Here is a 7,616-nt window from a genome sequence, read left to right as displayed (position 1 = left end):
GCGTCACTAAAATGTCTGGTAAAACACAAAATTGAAACACATTTAGTAATTTTTGTTAATAATCAGCAGCATTTTACTGTACCTTTTAATCTCAAAACCCTCTCAAAATGAACTTTTATTCCCTCTACCAGCTCATACCAGTTTAAGGGTAAAGTGTCAAATCTCAAATTACACCATACAGTAGCTGAAAGTAAAATGCTTTTAAAATGCCATTGATTTTCCACTGTCAATACAGGAGTATTTTGGGTTAGTAGCACCTGTGTAGAGCAGATAAAACAGACTCAAGGGAGTTTATGGCGTTTGGAGAGAAAGGTGGGAGATGAGCAGGTATCGGCAAGGTTTTGCTTCCAACAGTGTATGTGGAGCTCATAGAGTAAGCTGTTCCCTTCACAATGGCTTGGTATGATTTTTAAAAACAAGAAGCAAGTATTTGGCAAATCAAAATGCATTGGGTTTTTGTTACCTGGTTAATCACGTCTATTCTTGGCCTTGGAATGGGGCATAACACTTTATTTGAAACTTATGTTTTCTTCATTTCTGTGCTTCATTTAAGTATCAAATTTATCTGAGATGGTTTTCCTACAATTCGAAATTAGACATACAGGAAGAGTACATAAAATGAATGTGGACATGAGATTTTTGCTTTCATACTTTGGTATTTTGGCAAATCTGAGCAATAGTTTTTCCTTTAAAATCCATTAACGAGATTTTCTGAAGTCTGTTTGTAAAGAAAAAAAATCAGTAAAGCTGGAAACTTACTCTCCATTTAATTCCATTCATCTCATTGCTTTCTCTGGGTCATTTGTGATTTTTCTTTCCAATGGGATGTTGTCTATAAATATATGTGTATAGTTCATTCACTACCATTCAAAATTTGGGGGTCAGTAAGATTTTTTTGAAAGAGATAAATACTTTTATTCCGCAAGGAATCATTAAATTGGTCAAAAGTGACAGTAAAGACATTTACAGTAGGTGCTACAAAAAGATTACTATTGCAAATAAATGCTGTTATTTTGAACTTTAGATTAATCAAATAATCCTGAAAAAATGTACCATGGTTTCCATAAATATATAAAGCAGCAAAAACTTTTTATCACTGATAATAAAAAAGAAATGCTACTTGAGCACCAAATCACATTAGAATGATTTCTGAAGAATCACATGACACTGAATCACAGGAATAAATTACATTTTAAAATATATTTACAGTTGTAAGAATTGCAAATTTAATAATATTACAATATTATTTTGATCAAACAAATTCAGTCTTAGTGAGCATTGGTGAAGTCTTGGTGCAATGACTTCTTTGAAAAACATAAGAAAAGTATACAAGAAAGTGTTAGAAAGTATACAATTGTTCAATTAGTCAATTTCAGACAATTTTGAATTTCTTTTATTTTTATTTTTTCAGGATATGATCGGACTCTGTCAGGTTATCATCTGTGTAATATGACTGAGTCTGTGTCAGTGACCAATGTGATCTCCTATCCAACCTCGTACACCAGAGGAGACCGTGTGGTGGGTGGCTGCCATGGACAATGTGTTATGTCACGGTATATAAAACTGAACACAGGTGTATGACATGCCCAAACAGGTCATGAAATGTTGCCATGGCTATGAACAAGTTGGGAGTTACTGTGCCTTGTGTGAGTACTTTCAAACAAATTAATATGAAATAGAATTGTCCCAGGAAATTAAAGGAAGGTAGAGATGCTGCAGATTGTCTTGATCTACAATGAAAATGTACATCATTGTTGGCCACTGTACACTTTTTTGAGTCTTTTTTTATATTGATATTGCCATTATCTTAGCCTTGGACAGAAGTGCAGAAACTCTAAACTCTAAACCAGGACTGTGTCCCTCAACAAGAACAACAAGGTCTCTGTGGAATAATTCAAACTCCTCTGGGACATTGATTGTCCTCAGTAGCAAAAATGTTGTCCGACTGAAAACATCTCTCAGTGTTCAGACCCAGTACCATCAGGTATACATAAACCCATACCCTGCATCCCAGAATTCTTATAGTTACATTGTTAAATAACATACATTGAGTTTAAAAAGCCAATTTTTCCTCAAGTCAACAGAACCTGGTGCTTCAATGTGACAATGACAGTTAAGACAACCTATCAGCTAGTTACCATGGACAAAGGACTCTTCAACCACACCAGACTACTGCACTCTGTGGTTTGTAATCATCAGTTTATCATTCAACTCACATTATGTGCTTTATAAACTTTAAGATGCCAAATATGCTGCCCAGGTAGGCATCTCATTATATATACAGTGGGTATGTTCTGCAGTGATGTAACTGTTGGGTGTTTCTGTAGGTAACTGGCGCTCTGGGAACTGATGAAATTTCTGTGCATCATGTCTGGTCATGGACAGCAGGGCCCTTCACAACCTCTTCCACACTGCTGGTTTGTTTTTCTAAAGTTATCTTTCTAAAAGACATCTCTACAAAACTGTATCTGCTGGGAATCATTGAGGAGGTGACTAATGTTGTGGTGCAAGTCGGATTTCTGCGATTGTGAAACCAAAGCATTTCATATGATTCAGTTTGTAAAGAACAGCGCTATCAATGTGAATAATACAATTTTATATATTTCAATGATTGATTTTATGAACATTTTTATTGACATTTTTACGGAGTTGCCACTTGATGTATAGTGTACAATTTGGATCCTGAAGCTAAATTAATTGGGAACCATTGATCTACAGAGATCTTTTTTTTTATTTTTTATAAAAATAAACTTTTATGTAATAATGTCATTCAAGCTTGTCTATTATCTTGATAAATCGACATGCATACATTGTAATTTCCTAGATGTGGATGAATGTGCAGCTCTGGAGTTGAACAGTTGTTCTCTACATTCACACTGCAGAAATACAGTAGGGTCTTATTTGTGTGCCTGCCATCATGGGTATCACGACCTCAGTCCTTCACAGTTTGCATTGGTAAGAAAGGACAATCATTACATAACGATGGCATCTTAACCACATGAAACCCCATCATTTTGAGGGGACCAAGATCCAGTCAAGTGTTTTCTGTTTCTAATCAGCCCCCAGAGTCACTACACAACCTTTCATGAACAACACTACCACCCCATCCTGGACTACTCACTCAATGCCAGGTACACTAGAATAACTTCTGATTATGATCAGTTATGATGCACTTTTTCATCAGCAATCATTTTGAACTTTGTTTGTGCTGCTGTCCTTTCCTTTTTTAAGATAATAAAACTGATGGATGACAAATGAGTACCGTCACCTTGGGACCATCCTGGACATCCACTGTTGGTCCCTCTTCAAGTTCAAATAATCCTTTCTTCAGCCAGACATCTTCTACATGTGGTTTGTTATGCAAAATGCACTTGTTCCAGAACATAGGGCAAAGGACATTTTTGTTAAGAAATTTTGAGAAGCGGCACAAGTGATTCTTATATCAAGCAAATAATTCAGATTTTTTTTTGTTTACTTACTATTCCAAAATCTATAACAACACAAGTAATGCAACTAAATGATTCAATACCATTTGCCCTGTTTCCAACATGCACTAGGGTGTGAATAATTAATATGGTTTAAAGAAATGTGTGCAGGTCTAATAGAGTGGCAACCAAATAAATTTTCATAGAGTAACTTGATCCAAATAAGCAATTGGTGTAATGTGTCAAATCTTTTATGCCTGATTTCACAGACAGGACTTAGATTAAGCCAGAATTAGGCCTTAGTTAAATTAGGGCATTTAAGTAGTTTTTTTATATGTGCCTTTCAGTTAAGACAGCTCAAACATACATTTTAGTCTGAGATTAATAAGCTTAAGCCTTGTCTGTGAAACTGGGCATTAATGTCTTAAAAGTTCAGTCAAAGCACAGTGATATCTGATTTATGAAACAATTATTCTTTGAAGTTTGTTCTTTGCTATGAATCAGTCAAACTGATTTACAGATAAATGATTACTTTACAGTAAATGATTCAGTTATGTTTCAGTTTAAATGACACAGTGAAACAGTGAATGAATGACAGTAAAATGAAACAGTCAGAATCACAATGATTAATAACTCATTGGTCAAAAATAGTGTGAACCCTTTCAGTGAATTTGAAAAGTTTTGTCTTTATTTTATTTAATTTTATTGTTCTATGAACCCCTAATTTTTCATACACTGCATGTGTTGCATCAAATTTTGCATTGAAAATAGTGGTGTGATATATCTTGCCAACTTCTTTCTTTTCTTTCCTTGTTAAGACTATACACCTGAGATCATCAGCATCCTCTCTTATAATGCCACTGCATCATCCTTCCATGTGGCATGGACCACCAACATCCAGACCGGGGTCACTTTCCACCTGGTTCTGCTAAACGGGACCAATGCGATACAAAAATTGCTTGTGATGAGCTATAAATGGACATTCAAAGACCTGAGCCCTGCGGTTCTTCATACTGTACGGATCACTCCAGTTGCCTGTAGTAACCAGGGAAACCCCTTGGAGATCAAAGTGAGGACAGGCAAGTATAACAGCAGGTTAATTAGTATTAAGTGCTAAACGTATAATTATTGTTTAATTTTAGGCATTCTACAAATTTGGTGTATAGTGTATAGCTGACTATAGTTTCCCAGTATTTGTGCAGCATATTACAGTCTCAGCATGATTAAATGTGTTCACATTTAGGTAACCAAAAAACTGTGCTTTCTTTAGATGGTCAGTCTATTGGAGCTAGCGCCCGTTTGACCAACTTGGAGTATACAGAGTATTTGAAAGACCCAACCAGTGATGCATATAAGACAGTGTCATAACTGAGGTTTGATGGATTCCATATTCATCAAAGCACATGAGTAATAATGTATCAACATGATACTTTAGGCATGGAAAATACACTTTCCAATTTTCAAGCAAATTACTGCTCATAGACGTAGACTTGCACCAGTCAGCAACCATCTATCAACCACCTGAAACCCATTCAAACACCTTAGCAAATAAATAGCAACCACTGGCAACACCTTAATTTTTTGCACAGGATAGCACTCACATTTTCTCCATAAAGTGTAAAAATCTAATTTCAGCTTCATGATCTATGATTTATCGTAAACAGGATCAATCTCAGAACTGTGTTGTTCCACTTTCTAATGTGTCCCCAGATTCTTTTGTCCTTGTCTACAGAGATACATGCACTAGTCATGTATGGATAAGTCATCATCAAGATAACATCGCTCTCATCCGGCAACGTAATCGTGAACATTTCCGTCATATTTGAACCAGGCAGCAACTTGGACATGTCTAGCGTGTCCGGTGCTCTGATGGAGTCTCTTAAGAACAGCTCCAAATATGAAGTAGACATCAGCAGTATATACATAGCAGGTAATGGTTTCATGCATTATTTTGAAATAATATATATATGTGTGTAATATATATTATTTAATGTATGTGTAATATATATTATATTACTTAATAATATATATATATAATGTTCTCATCTCTGTTTCTTCCTGACCACAGCTTCACCTAATGCTACAGCATTAACTGTTCATCTCACTACAAACTATCCTGGAGTATCTTCAAATTCCACTGCCACCACGGGTACTACAACATCTTCTATTACAAACACCTTGTTTGGAAACCCACCTATGAGCAGTACAGCTCATGTTCAGAGCAACACCACAACGTCTTCAACTTCCACAACTACTAACAGACTCACAACAGTGCCGACCAACATTCCTACAACAGCACTCTTACCTATGACACAGAACACTGTCAGAGCTGTAGCTCTGAGTCAAAAGGCATCAAACAATACCATTTGATCTCCTCTGTAGCTGTTGAGTGCAGCCCAGGGTATATATCAGTCGTCATAAAGCAAGACGTCTTGCAGGCCAATAACATCCCAGAGAGTTCATTGTACCTCGGCAAACCAGATTGTGGTTCCAGTGGGTGAAATAATTCCCACGTATGGCTCAATACATCTTGGGATAAGTGTGATACTACATTAGCGCTTGTCCTCCAGTATCATTAAACTCCATAAATTATGTTTATTTAGTGTGTAGTATGATAACGTAACCAATGTGTTTTTTTGTCTTTCAGAACAGCACCCATAATTTTATAATCTAATGTGACTCTATACAACAATGTGAGCAGTTTTTCGATGGCTTCTGTGCGTCTGGAAATTTGAAAATTCCTGTCATTTGCACTTACCCCAGTCACATCTTTATCTCCACGGGATACGCCTCCTCAGGGTACAGTGCTTCCATAGCAACTGTCTCCATGGAGCTTGTCTTTCTCTCCACTTATTACTTAATACGCCATCTCTTGTCACGTTAAAGACATCTAGACTTAATTTTAGGTATTAATTATGTCAGCATATATGTCAAACACACATATTTTTCCTAAATTCAGATATGAAACTGAGACCATATTATCTAAATTAATAAACTCTAGTTAGAATAGAATAGATGTTATTTGAATAAAATAATGTTATTTGCCATTGTCATTGTCCTCAACTGTTATTTTTATTATAATCTAAATGCTAAAATACAGTATTTTGTTTTACTTAAAACAAATAAATAAACAACCAACAATAAATGTAAACCTTTACAATATAAAAAAATTAATAATACACACACACACATATATATACAGTGCCGTGAAAAGGTTTTTGCGCAATTCCTGTTTTTTACATTTTTTGCATATTTGTCTCACTTAAAAGATTCAGATCATCAAACCAATTTTAATATTACGCAAAGATAATGCAAGTAAATACAAAATGCAGTTTTTAAATGATAATTTCATTTATTAAGGGGAAAAAGCTGTCCAAACCTACCTGGCCCTACGTGAAAAATGATTTGCCCCTCCTCTTAAATCATGAAAGAACTGTGATTAACCACATTATTTTAGAAAGCTGAGTTAAATTTCACTAGCCACACCCAGACCTGATTACTGCTAGACCTGTTGAATCAAGAAATCACTTAAATAGAACCTGTCTGACAAAGTGAAGCATGCTTAAAGAGCAACACATCATGCCGCAATCTAAAGAAATTCAAGAACAGATGAGAATCAAAATAGTTGACATGTATCAGTCTGGAAATTGATGGAACCACGAATTCTGCTCTCTATCAAAAAATCTTTAAGGAGAATGTCCGGCCATCAGTTTGTGACCTCAAGCTCAAGCGCACTTGGTTTATGCAGCAGGACAATGATCCAAAACACACCAGCAAGTCCACCTTTGAATGGCTCAAGAAAAACAAAATTAAGGTTTTGGAGTGGCCAAGTCAAAGTCCAGACTTAAATCCGATTGAGATGCTGTGGCATGACCTTAAACAGTCCATTCATGCTCAAAAACCCTCCAATGTTGCTGAATAAAAACAATTCTGCAAAGAAGAGTGGGCCAAAATTCCGGTGAAAGACTCATTGCCATTTATTCCAAACACTTGATTGCAGTTGTTGCTGCAAAGGGTGGCACATCCAGTTATTAGATTTAGGGGGCAATTACTTTTTCACATAGTGCCAGGCAAGTTTGGACAGCTTTTTTCCCTTAATAAATGAAATCATAATTTCAAAACTGCAGTTTGTATTTACTCTGGTTATCTTTGTGTAATATTAAAATTTGTTTGATGATCTGAATCTTTTAA

General features: G+C 35.7%; 1 pseudogene; it reads left to right on the top strand.

The window, feature by feature from the left end:
- Positions 1-443: 443 nt before the first annotated feature.
- LOC107578640 (uromodulin-like 1) lies at positions 444-2,531 on the top strand (annotated as a pseudogene).
- The last annotated feature ends 5,085 nt before the right edge of the window (positions 2,532-7,616 follow it).

Source organism: Sinocyclocheilus grahami, unplaced genomic scaffold (genome assembly GCF_001515645.1).
Source record: "Sinocyclocheilus grahami isolate Dianchi unplaced genomic scaffold, SAMN03320097.WGS_v1.1 scaffold32.1, whole genome shotgun sequence".
In the NCBI taxonomy this organism is placed as follows: Eukaryota; Metazoa; Chordata; class Actinopteri; order Cypriniformes; family Cyprinidae; genus Sinocyclocheilus; species Sinocyclocheilus grahami.
Note: the sequence above shows the minus strand (reverse complement) of the source record. Positions and strands in the feature narration are given on the sequence as shown.